The 13,666-nt window shown below is 44.4% G+C and overlaps 1 protein-coding gene and 1 non-coding gene across 2 annotated transcripts in view; both read right to left on the reverse strand.

Moving 5' to 3' along the window:
- Positions 1 to 13,666, reverse strand: part of TP53INP1 (tumor protein p53 inducible nuclear protein 1) — a 914,054-nt gene that overhangs the window by 364,331 nt on the left and 536,057 nt on the right. The gene's annotated exons all lie outside the window — the stretch shown is intronic.
- LOC126010003 (small nucleolar RNA SNORA22) lies at positions 10,550 to 10,676 on the reverse strand. Its single transcript, XR_007496147.1, has one exon. It is a non-coding gene; the product is annotated as a small nucleolar RNA SNORA22 (small nucleolar RNA).

Below are 13,666 nucleotides of genomic sequence, written 5' to 3' on the forward strand. Positions count from 1 at the left end.
AGAAAGTCACACTGGTGGTGGGATTGGTGTTGGAACATAAATACCTGAAATGACTGTATTATGAACAATCACGATGTTATAATAAAAGTTAGAAAAAATAGAAATTTTAAAAAATGAGTGGGGTAGGGCCAGAGAGATAGCATGGAGGTAGAGCATTTACCTTGCATGCAGAAGGATGGTGGTTCGAATTCCGGCATCTCATATGGTCCCGAGCCTGCCAGGAGCGATGTCTGAGCATAGAGCCAGGAGCAATCCCTGAGCACTGCTGGGTGTGACCCCCCACCCCCCAAAAAAAGAGGGGGATGAAGACGCCAGAGGAAATACACAAGCCTGCTGGATATGACAACGTAGAAAAAGGCCTCAAATGCTTCCCACCCACCCACGCCCTGCTTCTATGCCCAATTGCCTCTGGACCACTGAAGGTGGATCTGAGGGAGGATAAGGCAGCCTCCTAACATGCTTCCATACCACAACCCACACCCTGCAGTGGTCCAAGAGAGTCCAGTGAGAAGGTGTGTGCTTTTGCAAGTGGCCCACTCCAGTTCCATCCTGGGAGTGAGCCCTCAGCACTACCAGACACCAGGAAGCAAATTTACCTGAACACAGGTGAGGCCCACGCAGCTCCCATTGGCCCCGCTGAGTATTAGGACCCATGTTTTTCTGCACAAATAGGAATGTGTTGGGTCAGGAGGCAACTCCACATGTCATGGTGGAAGCATTAAACTGTCTATAACATGAATACTGCCTCATATTTCTAAGCCCTAAATAGAGGCCAGATCAATAGTACAGAGGGGAAGGCATTTATTTGCCTTACATTCAGCTGACCCAGGTTCAATGCCCAGCATCCTATTTAGTCCCCCAAAATTACCAGGAGTGATTTCTGAATGCAGAACCAGGAGGAGTAACCCTTTTTTTTTTTGTGTTTTTTTGTTTGTTTGTTTTTTTGTTTTTTGGGTCACACCCGGCGGTGCTCAGGGGTTACTCCTGGCTGTCTGCTCAGAAATAGCTCCTGGCAGGCACGGGGGGACCATATGGGACACCGGGATTCGAACCAACCACCTTAGGTCCTGGATCGGCTGCCTGCAAGGCAAACGCCGCTGTGCTATCTCTCCGGGCCCGAGGAGTAACCCTTGAGCACTGCCAGATGTGACTCCAAAACCAAAAACAAACACATAGACCCCAAATAATATGAAGGTCAGAATGCATATGGTGCCAGGGGTGTCAGGTCTGGGACATGGAGTGACAGATGTAATTGAGTCTCAGAATGAACAGCCCAGAGCAGACATTTTGGTTGAGTTACTTTTTGGTTTGTTTTTTGTTTTGGGGCCATACTTGGTGGTGATCTGGGATTACTCCTGGCTCTGCACTCAGGAATCACTCTTGATGGTGATCAGGAAACCATATGCGATGCCAAGGATTGAATCCAGGCCAGCTGCATGCAAGGCAAATGTCCTCCCATGGCTTCATTCCAGAGCTGACACTTTGATGCTTGAGGTGGCATATGTGCTCACTTCCAACATGGCCCCCGCTGGTTCAACTGTGGGCATGACCCAGGTCTCACCACAATGGCATAAGACCAACAGGAGCTCCTCTCATTATGTTCATCCATCGCCTTGGGAGTGGAGGGAAGAAGCCTTTCCTCCATAGTCCCCATTCACAGACATGGCCCAGTTTCCCAGCATCCCATATGGTCCCCCTGAGTCAGGAGTGATTTCTGAGTGCAGAGCCAGTAGTAAGCCCTGAGCATTGCCTGCTGTGGCTCAGAAATAAAAACAAAAACAAAAACAAAAATTTCCATCTTCTGGGGCAGAGTGATAGAACAGCAGGAAGGGTACTTGCCTTGCATGCAGTCAACCTGGAGCCAATCCAGGTTCAATCCCTGGCATCCCATATGGTCCCCTAAGTACCACCTTGAATCATTCCTAAAAAAAGCCCTGAGCATCAACAAGTGTGGCCCAAAACAAAACAAAAATTCCATCTTCTGAAGAATGAATACAATCCAAATTAAATTGCCAGGTTGCCCTCTTAGGCGTCTTTTCTGTCTGTCGCATCATGTGGGGTGTCCACCACATGATCCCATTCAGGAAGAATTTAAACCAGAGTTTCACGTCCCTTGGCCACTCAATTCCACCAACTGTTCAGTGGCTTCCCAACTTGGCTTCTTGCTTACACCTGTCTCCATGACCAGATGTGCTGAGGAAACATTCTGTATCAAATGCAACAGAAGCACCAGTGATGGTGAGATGGAAAGAGAACAGGAGGGACTGCTAATTCCTATTGGTGGGACCCAGAGCACTAGCCTTGAAAGTCGAGACCCTGAGTTCAATCCCCAGCACCACCTCAAGCACTGAGCACTAACTATCCTGGCATCACTGCCATCAGCCACTCCAAACTCCAGAGCCCTCAGCAACCATATATTGTTAGACGTGTAAACCCCACAGCCCTGAAGAGCAGCCCCTGGCAAACACACATGTAAGCCACAAATAAAGAAAGATGCACATATTTCAGGCGGCATTGCAGTTGGTGAAACAATGAAACAAACAAACAAAAAGCCTAGTAGGGCCAGGGATAGTACAGGCATTTTCTTTGCAAGACCCTGGTTAAATTCTGCACCTTACATCGCAATAATATCAACATCAAAAGGAAGGAGAGATTCTAGTCTATTTTATTCTATTCTGTTTCGTTTCATTTCATTTTGCTTTATTTTATTTCATTGGTTCCAAATAACTCCACTGTGGGGTTTTCCTTTCTCTGTTGGTAACTGCAGTGGAAACGTGGCCACTAGAAGATGCTCCCACAGAAGGCCAAAGGTCATCTAACCGTCCCTTGGCTTCATGGGCAAGGCCAGTCTCAAACTATTTCCAAACAGTGCTCCATAAACTGTGCCCCATTAAGAGGAAAAAGGATCTTCTTTCTACATGTCCAAATCGGGGCCTTAACTCAGTGGCCTTGCAGTAATAGGCCTGCTCTCTTACAGCATCTGCTGGCTTGTATAGAAAGTAACATATGGTTAATTTAGGTTCCCACTTCTAAGTGCCCAGATGATTAATAAATCAGAATATTACGTGAACATATGAGGTTGTTGCTTTTAATTTAGCAATTAATAATGATGATCAAGAGAACGGTTTGTCACTTAGAAACACCAGGATTTGGCCTCTCAATTACCATCTGGATGTCTTATAAATTATTTGATTTGTTTAATCTTTGTTTACTTACATTCCTAAACCCTCACATCTCACTAATTTGCATACCAGATCTTCAGCTAACCGCCTTGGGAGGGAACAAAGAATAAAGCTGTAGAAAGAGGAGGAGAACCAGCTGGCAAGAAACAATCTTGGGGGGTGGGTGGGAGTGACCCACTTTCCAACCACGTGGCCACCAAAGACCTGAGAGACTCCCAGAATGGCGCTTTCTGCACTGGTATCTCATTTCCTTCTCCATGAAATAAAAGAGTTAATGGGTACCACGCTCTCTTCAGAGTGGGGGAAATGTTTGAGAAGTTTTCATAGAAGTATAATGAGCCCCAATGGCCCCAATTGTTTGCTTAGATGTGGTTTATTTAGGGGGCCAGGGTGCTAGTACAATGGGGAGAGTCTGCCTTGGCACAGCAGCCAACCCAGGTTTAATCCCCAGCATCCCATATAGGTCCCAGAAGCTTCACCAGGAATGACCCTTGAGCGCAGAACCAAGAGTAACCCCTGAGTGTGGCCAAACAACAAAAAAAATTCATGTAGGGGGCTGTATCTTCCAGTAGAGAAGGTGTTTGACTCACACACAGAGACGGCCCTGGTTTGATCTTGGGCATCCCATTTGGTCCCCCAAGCCCACTAGTAGTGATTCTTTTTCTTTGTTTGTTTTTGTTTTTTGGGGCCAGACCCGGTGATGCTCAGGGGTTACTCCTGGCTCTGTGCTCAGAAATCACTCCTGGCTTGGGGGACCCTATGGGACACCAGGGAATGGAATCGAGGTCCGTCCTAGGCTAGTGCTGGCAAGACAGATGCCTTACTGTTCTGTGCCACCGCTCCAGCCCCCCCCCTTTTTAATTTAATTTTATTTTATTGAAACAACTGTGATCTACAGAGTCCTTCATAGTTGAATTTCAGATATACAATGAGTCAGGGCCCTTCCCACTCCCATTGTCAACCTTCCTCCACCAATGGATCCAGAGTGCATCCTCTACTACCGCCCTCTGCCCCCTGGCCTACCAATGTAACAGGTCCCTTTGACTTTAGATTGCTAAATTTTAGGTCTCTTGCTTCTATTATTATTGACTTTGGCTTGGATATAGTAGTGATTCTTAAAGGCATAGCCAGGAGTAACCCTGAGCACAACCAGGTGTATCCCTGAAACAAAAAAAGAAATTGGCTTGTTTGGGGCTGGGAAGATAACTCAGTGGGCTGAGTACATGCTCATCCCATGAGCCTCAGCACTCCATGATGCCCAGTGTTCCCCGATGCCCTTAAAACTATAGAAGCAACTCCCTAGCACCAAGCTAGCTGCTGAACACTGCCAGGTATGGCCCGAAACAATCAATAAGAAGTAACTTAATGTTTGTGAATTCGGCCAGGTTTTAAAAACCCAAAGGATGTGGACAAGAGAAAAAAAAAGAAGAGAAATAAATAAAAGCAAAGGCTATGGGAGCGATAGCACATCAGGGAAATGTGGATAACTCCTCATGCCACAATCCTGAGAGGAAATGGAAACAGGTCTTGAGCAGGGTCGCCACAGGAAATAATTCAAAAAGGCTGCAAAAATGAAACACAGGGCCAGGAATCTTTCAATCATGTGGAGCAATAAAGAAAAGCTGGGACTGCAGTACATATATACTTGAGTATAAGCCAACCCCCCAATTTTACCCTAAAAACTGAAAACAAAATAGTGACCAAGTATAAGCCAAGGTGGAAAATGCAGCAGCCACTGGTAAATTTCAAAAATAAAAATATAGGGTGGGGCTGGAGAAAAAAATAAAATATAAATATATATCCAAAACAATTATAATAATAGAGGAATCAGTAGGTTAAATGTTTTTCAGGGCCGGAGCCGTGGCATAAGCGGTAAGGCGTTTGCCTTGCACACGCTAACCTAGGACAGACCACAGTTCGGTACCTGATGTCCCATATGGTCCCCCTTGCAGGAGAGATTTCTGAGTGCATAGCCAGGAATAACCCCTGAGCGTCACCAGGTGTGGCCCAGCCCCACCAAAGAAAGCTTTTCTTTTCTTTTTTTTTTTTTTTTTTTTTGGTTTTTGGGCCACACCCGGTAACGCTCAGGGGTTACTCCTGGCTATGTGCTCAGAAGTTGCTCCTGGCTTGGGGGACCATATGGGACACCGGGGGATCGAACGGCGGTCCATCCAAGGCTAGCGCAGGCAAGGCAGGCACCTTACCTTTAGCGCCACCACCCGGCCCCAAGAAAGCTTTTCAATATATATTGCTAAAGAAAAACTGTAAACTAGCAACAATAACTTTAAAACTTTAAATAAAGTGCAGAAAAGCATAGCTTACCAGGTAATCAAGCTAAATCACAAAAGTTCAAATCCTTTAAAACTGGATCCTCATCATCATCATCTGCACGTCCAAACAGAGCTTCAGCAGTATCTGATGTGAAGGTAACAGCATAGACATTGTCATCATCACTGAGTTCACAGATATCATCACTGCTGTGGGTCTCATACAAAGCTCAGGATACTGTGAGCGAAATAGTTTGGTGGCATAAAGTTGAGTTCAGTCACCTTTCTCTTGAGCTCAGCGGTGACTTGTGGACTGAGCTGAAGCACCGGCGGCCCCCTCCAGCAGACGGCAGAAGACGACTGGAGACTACATGTATTGGATTGGGTACGCGCCCACCAAATCATAACCTTTATGACTCAAGTATAAGCCGAGTTCAGGTTTTTCGGCACAAAATTTATATTTATACTCGAGTATATACTTTATTTATTAGGAAGATAGAACCACTCCCATGGGTGCCAGGAGAAGTTTTTGTTTGTTTGTTTGATTTTATTTATTTATTTATTTATTTGTTTATTTGGGGGGTCACAGCAGGTGGCGCTCAGGGGTTACTCCTGACTCTGCACTCAAAAGACGCTCCTGGCAGGCTTGGGATGCTGGGAATCAAACTGGGGTCCGTCTAGGGTTGGCCACATGCAAGACAAACGCCTTGCCACTGTGCTATTGCTCCAGTCGCCCCCCCCCAGGTGAGTTTTGATATATAAAAGATTGAGGATGATTGAGGGTGAATTCTGATATGCCATAACAGCTTAGGATAAATGCTGATTAATCCAACAGGGAAGGAATTTGCCTTGCTTGTGGCAACCTGGGTTAGATTCCCAGCATCCACTATGGTCCCCTGAGCACTGCCAGGAGTAATTCCTGAGCACAAAGCCAGGAGTAACCCCTGAGTGCCACTGGGTGTGACCAAAAAAAAAAGGGAAAAGAAAAGAAAAGAAATAGGAACCAAGAATTAGTCCATTGGGTAAGACACTTGCCTTGCAGGCAATGGACCTAGGTTCTATCCCCTGCATCCCATATGGTCCCCTGAGTAAAGAGTCAGGAGGAAGGTCTGAATATAGCTGGGTGTGGCAAAAAAGGAAGGAAGGAAGGAAGGAAGGAAGGAAGGAAGGAAGGAAGGAAGGAAGGAAGGAAGGAAGGAAGGAAGGAAGGAAGGAAGGAAGGAAGGAAGGAAGGAAGGAAGGAAGGAAGGAAGGAAGGAAGGAAGGAAGGAAGGAAAAGGGCTTTACCCAGACACCCAGCAGAGGCTGGTCAGGAATTTAGGGTCAAAACAGCAAGACAGGTAAGAGATGAAACGCTGCCTTCTTCAGCACCGTGGGAGCAGTCTGGGGATGACCAGAGTGAGTCAGGAAGTGCGAGAGTTACATACAGGCTGACTCCACTCCCAGGTGGACTGTGAAGGGCTAAAGTGAAAAACAGGGTAAAACCAACTAAACTTGCGCCTAGATTCAGAGAAAACTGTGGTGGAGAAAGGGGAGGAGCAGAAGAGGTGAGCAGAGAGGACTTTGGTGGGTGGTTGGGCACTAAGCATTAGACATACAGAGATGTGCAAAGCCAAATCCCTAAAATTCTCTGTACCGCAAAGTCCCAATAAAACAAGGAGGACATACTTTTAAGTTTTAATATAAAACTGGGGCCAAAGCAGTGGCGCAAACGGTAGGGCATTTGCCTTGCACGTGATTGATCCAGGACAGATCTCGGTTCCATCCGTGGCATCCCATATGGTCCCCCAAGCCAGGAGCAATTTCTGAGCGCATAGCCAGGAGTAACCCCTGAGCGTGAGCAGGTATGGCCTGAAAAGAAAAAAAAGTTTTAATATAAAACTAAGTAGATGGGCCAGAGAGATTGATATGAGAGAATGTGTTAGAACTGTTCTGGGGACTCCAAGAGTTGGTACTGTGTGTATCTACTTTTGCATCTCTCCATTCAGCTACCTTCCTCAGTTGTCCGTTGAAATCTATGTGAGATACAAGTGGGGACTTGAGTTTATGATGATGTTCATCCCCACCCCACCCCACCCCCGCTTTTCACCTAACAAATTGCCTTTCCTGACATCCCAGCAGACCCTTCATTTGAGACGGGGGTTTTCTGCTTCAAGACAGTGTGGTATGGGGCCAGAGAGATAGCACAGCAGTAGGGTGTTTGCCTTGCATGCAGAAGGATGGTGGTTTGAATGCCAGCATCCCATATGGTCCCCCAAGCCTGCTGGGGGCGATTTCTGAGTCTAGAGCCAGGAGTAGCTCCTAAGCACTGCCGGGTGTGATCCAAAAACCAAAAAATAAAAAAAGAAAGATCGTGTGGTATCAGTTTAGAAAAGCCCTCTGCTCTCCTCTGTTAAATCTACACAATAGAATACTGTGTAGGCCAATGCCCTGGAAAGATTTCCTGCCCCTGTAAAGGCCAAAGTAGTTGATCTACAGGAGTGAAGCCTTAAATTTAATCCCTGGGGCCAAAGAGATAGCACAGTGGTGTTTGCCTTGCAAGCAGCCGACCCAGGACCTAAGGTGTGTGGCTCCCCAGAGGGGACCCCTATTTCGGGGGCCATATCCTACACTAGCCAGCAGTGAGGAAACCTGTGGAGAGCCACACAACGTGATAGGGTTCGTGCTCTTCTGAGTACCTGTGGAGGCAAAAGTTAGTAATGACTCATGAAATCAAGAGAGAAATCAAGAGTAACTTTATTTCAGGCAGGATGTGATTATATACTTTTTAGCGATGGGGAAGCGGGGGTAGGGAAAGGCATGGCTATCACCAATCATATTTCGCCAGATTAGTCTTTTGCTCACAGCCCTCAGTAGAGCCGGGTGAAGTTAGTGGGGCTGAGTGAAAAAACCACAAATCACGGATGTCACGTACACATTTTCAGATGACAGTTACAGATTACCAGAGACCAACAGTTAAATTCTTAAGTAACATGTTGTTCTTTATGCTACTGATGTAAAAGGTTTTGTTATTGGTACTCATAAACCTGTATGACACTATTTCCTTTTTCATGGCCATGATTTCTTGATCACAGTGAGAACTGGCAAGAACTGTTTGTCCCTGACATATTTTTTTAGAGCTGCGTATATCCTGTTGGCCTGTCCTTTGCAGACTTTCTGGTTTCGGTTCCCATTCTTCACAATCAGGCAGGCATGAAGGCAAGCAGGCAATGCATAGCAACACTGGGGGAGTTCAACTCTCCCGGCTCCTCACATCTCCCCCTTTTTTCTTCGCTAAGCAAGAAAGATGAGCTGCCCTTGTGATGCTCAGCGATTGTAGGGACAGCATTCATTGAAGTTTCTCCAAGCTTTAGCACAGCGAGAGCCTAGCGAAGGACGCTTCTTGCTTAGTTTTAAAGACTTCAAACTGTAGCAAAGCAGGAGGTGGGGAGGGAGCCTTTTCAGTTGCAAGTTGTTGATACAAAACGGTGGGATGCTTCTTTGTAGCCTTATCAATCTGCGATTTCACGAAGCTGGTGATGCGGCGGAAGGCCCATGGACCAAAGGATAATAGCAGCATAAGGCCGAGAAAGGGTCCCAGAAAAGCTGGGAGTAAAGTAGTCAACCATGGGGTTGTAGAAAACCAGTTCTTATACCAGCTCTCACTCTGATCAAGCTCCCTACGTTTCTCCTCAAGACTCTCTTTAACTTTTTTTTTTTTTTTTTTTTTTTTTTTTTTTTTTTAATGCTATTTCTAACCAGACCAGTTTCATCTTTAAATATACAGCATTCTTTTTTTTAAGGCGGCGCACATCCCCCCTTCTTTTAGAAAGGCAAGGTTAAGCCCACGGCGGTTCTGGAGGACCATTTTAGCCAAAGAGGCAACAGTTTTCTTAAGATGTTTAAGTTTTTGCTTAAGTTTTTTAATGTTCGCATTTACAGCGTGCTGAAGCTGGTAGAAGGACTCAGATGAGCGGACCATGGAGTAGATACCAGTACCAGCGCCGGCAGCACCAAGTCCGAGCAGCACAGCAATGGTCACAGCAGAAACAGGTTCTTGTTTATGGCGTAGCAAGGAGGAGTCAATGGTGAAGAGGGGAAGATTTTTCATTGGGTGAACAGAGAGGCGAGGCAACAGCAAAACCAGCACACAGTAGTTTTTGTGGGCAAGAAAAATTTCAGGAACTAAGACAGGGGTTAAACCAGTAGAGCAGGAAAATAAGTACCATTGGGGGACAAAACATAGGAGTTGTTATGATTAACAACATTTAGCATTTAAAAATTTTATAAGTAACAATTGCCAATTTTTTTTTAAAACTTTTAAACTGAACCTAAATAATTTTTCTTAAACTTCTTAGTTATTATCTTAAAGCTAGATGCTTCTTTTTCTAGCCACATATCCATATTTTTATGGCCTTAACTTACACATAGCAGAAAAGCTGGATGATTGCAAAGTTCAGAAATTTTCCAGGGAAAAGTTATCCCCGATGGCCATTGAGAAATCTGGGGTTTACCATTCCCTACACTTTCTGCTATGTTGTTAGAAGGACAAAGCTAGCTTAACACATGATTTTTAGCAGGATGTTACAGTTTTTTAGATGACTAGACTGAACCAAGGTGAAAAAAAAATTAATTGAAATTTTAAAAATGGATAAGGCTTTAAAAATTGTATTTATCATGAAATGTAGAAATAACAAATAAATGGACAAAACAAAACAACACTAAGCACAACATTGTGGCCACTTTCATTCATCACAACATACACATAAACAGACAAAAGGATCGATCCAAAATTTTTTTTTTTTTTTTTTTGTAGAAAAACTTTTAGTTGTTAGAAGTACTTAATGTAGCTGGAGTGGAACTTTGCTGAAAATAAATGTTAAAGTTTAGATTTAGCATAAAACATTTTTAAAATAATACTAATTTGAAGTATAAAACATTAAATAAAATGGTTAATGAGCACTGTAAAAAGAGTTTGCACTTTGAAGTATGATATTATTTGCTGTAAATAAAAAGGTTTTTTTTAAATTGTTTTTACAGTAGAACAGTAAGACAGCTGCAATAAAGTGTTAAAATTTTTATGATTAAACACAATAGCATGAACTATGATTATTAAAGGTATGAAAAACTGACTTTCTGAATACACTTAAAAGGATAGTTGTTTTAATGCAAAGGTAAAGAACCATTGCTGTAGCACAAAATTAAAACTAAGGGTATTATGAAGCACACCTGGGTGTTAATTGTGCAATAATATTAACTATATTATTTAAAAAGGCTAATTACATTATTTTCCACATAATTTTTTTTAAATACCTTAAAAATTAAAATAAATTTTCTAATAGAAATATAAAAGAATAAAATTATAATACTTGTGTGTTTGTTTAAATTTCAAAACACCAAAAGGTTTTTCTTTTACTGATAATTTGTTATTACAAGTGACAGAATTATGACTTTGCTGTAAGATTTTTGAGAGGCATGAAAAAAGGGAGTGTATTGCTGTTATCTTCTTGTTGCTTTTTTTTTTTTTCTAGAGAATTTTTAACCCTTACAGACCTGAATTTAGAAGGTTTTCTAATTTCCAATGTTTTAATAATTACAACACCAAATGCACAAAACTTAATTACACAAATGCTTTTAGAAAAGGCACAATTATGCCGCATAATTTAATTTACAAACTTTACTATTATTTGAGGCTTCTTATGAGACACACAAAATTCTGACAATTTTTACTATATATTTCACATGAACAGTTTCTGAATCCTTTTAACTTTACCAACTGTGGTCTTTATCTTAGAAAAACATTTTAGGGCTGCATTTCTATCCTAAGGGATGGGGAGGTTCCACCCTGCTTGCTGATTGCTGAAGTGGCAGCTTGACTAGGAGGGTGGGGGAAAGCAGCAACAGTTTGTTGTCGCGTGTGGGGGAGCTGCTGGAACTCAGGCTCTGGGTAGCCCAGGTAGAGGGGGCTATGCGAGGGGCAGTAAGAACGAACTATGGAGAGGCACGGTGGAGGATAGTGAAAAATTTACAAAGATAAGCCTTATGGACATGAATATTGCGAGAAGAGAGTTCTGCCTGGATTTCATGAATAAATTTGGCTTCGGTACAGAGGGAGGAACCCATGATAGAGAGGTGGTCCGAATATCAAGGAATATCGGACGGTGGGTCGACTAAGGGGTGGGAGTCACAGGAATGTGACAGCCACGAAGGGGTGGGAGTCACAGGAATGTGACAGCCACGAAGGGGTGCATGCACGGAGGAAAATCCACACGCCGAGGGGGGCTTACATGCCGAGGGGGGGCTTACCCGAAGAAGAATGGGGGCGTGGGATCCCGGGAACGTCCGTCGACCGATAAGAAGAGTGGGGGGACACACACGAGAGGCCAAAAGGCGGGGGTCGCCTGGGAGGGAGACTAAGAAGTCACCCTGAGAGATGCATGCATGAAATTCTGAACGCGTCTGCGCAAGGGAAACTCACCCTTCACGGAAAGAAAAGGGAGACGCGGAGAATTCCCGGGAACGACCGGCGACGAGGGAGAAGAGCAGGAAAACCACGTTTGGCGCCAGAATGCGGCTCCCTAGAGGGGACCCCTATTTCGGGGGCCATATCCTACACTAGCCAGCAGTGAGGAAACCTGTGGAGAGCCACACAACGTGATAGGGTTCGTGCTCTTCTGAGTACCTGTGGAGGCAAAAGTTAGTAATGACTCATGAAATCAAGAGAGAAATCAAGAGTAACTTTATTTCAGGCAGGATGTGATTATATACTTTTTAGCGATGGGGAAGCGGGGGTAGGGAAAGGCATGGCTATCACCAATCATATTTCGCCAGATTAGTCTTTTGCTCACAGCCCTCAGTAGAGCCGGGTGAAGTTAGTGGGGCTGAGTGAAAAAACCACAAATCACGGATGTCACGTACACATTTTCAGATGACAGTTACAGATTACCAGAGACCAACAGTTAAATTCTTAAGTAACATGTTGTTCTTTATGCTACTGATGTAAAAGGTTTTGTTATTGGTACTCATAAACCTGTATGACACTATTTCCTTTTTCATGGCCATGATTTCTTGATCACAGTGAGAACTGGCAAGAACTGTTTGTCCCTGACATATTTTTTAGAGCTGCGTATATCCTGTTGGCCTGTCCTTTGCAGACTTTCTGGTTTCGGTTCCCATTCTTCACAATCAGGCAGGCATGAAGGCAAGCAGGCAATGCATAGCAACACTGGGGGAGTTCAACTCTCCCGGCTCCTCACAAAGGTGGTTGGTTTGAAGCATACTATATGGTCCTTGGTGCCTGCCAGGAGCTATTTCTGAGCAGACAGCCAGGAGTAACCCCTGAGCAACGCCGGGTGTGGCCCAAAAACAAAACAAAACAAAACAAAAATTTAATTCCTGATGCCCCCTCAGGCCTGATCACAGTCCTAGTAGGTTTGGGGTCTAGGGCTCCTGCTTTTGGTATATAATATATCTGGTGGCCCACAGCCAGCTGTGTCAAAGTAGGGATTCCTGCAAGTACCTCAACCCAACATGTGTGACTCTAGATCCCTGAACAACAGCAAAGGGGAGGGAAATGAGTGCTGCCTGAAGGGTAGGAAGGGGGCTCATAGTTACCAACTTTAAAAAAATTTGTTTTTGTAGGAACCGAATTGGTGGAGCAAGAAGTAGGGCATTTGCCTTGCACACGCTAACCTAGGATGAACCGCTCCCCTGGTGTCCCATATGGTCCCCCAAGAAGCCAGGAGCGATTCTGAGCACATAGCCAGGAGTAACCCCTGAGTATCACCGGGTGTGGCCCAAAAAAAACCAAAAACAAAACAAGAGTTTTTCTTTTTTAGTTTTTATTGAAAGAAATTTCTGCGGGGTCCTAGAGTCCCCCGGAGGGGCCCGGCCAGCGGGGAAACGGCTTGGAGGCTCTTGGACTTCCGCACTCTTATTTTGCTGAGTTAAAAGAACAACCACACCTGTAAAAAATCTGAGAGAGGTTAGTAAAGAAGACCCCAGGCGAAGTTCCGGTCAGAGGCAAAATTTATTGGGTTCAGCAACTCTTATATAGAGGAGGAGAAATGGGCAGGAAAAAGAACATGTCAATCATACTTTTTGGCGGGAAGGTTTTTAGAACAAAGGGCAGTAAAATATTCAGAAGGGATGGAGACCTTATGTCTCCAAAGTGGGATCTGCAGCCGCTTATCTGGGCTAACATCAGTTTGTGAAGGGGGCAGGTTTTTGAAGGTAGCT

This window comes from Suncus etruscus, chromosome 5 (assembly GCF_024139225.1).
Source record: "Suncus etruscus isolate mSunEtr1 chromosome 5, mSunEtr1.pri.cur, whole genome shotgun sequence".
In the NCBI taxonomy this organism is placed as follows: domain Eukaryota; kingdom Metazoa; phylum Chordata; class Mammalia; order Eulipotyphla; family Soricidae; genus Suncus; species Suncus etruscus.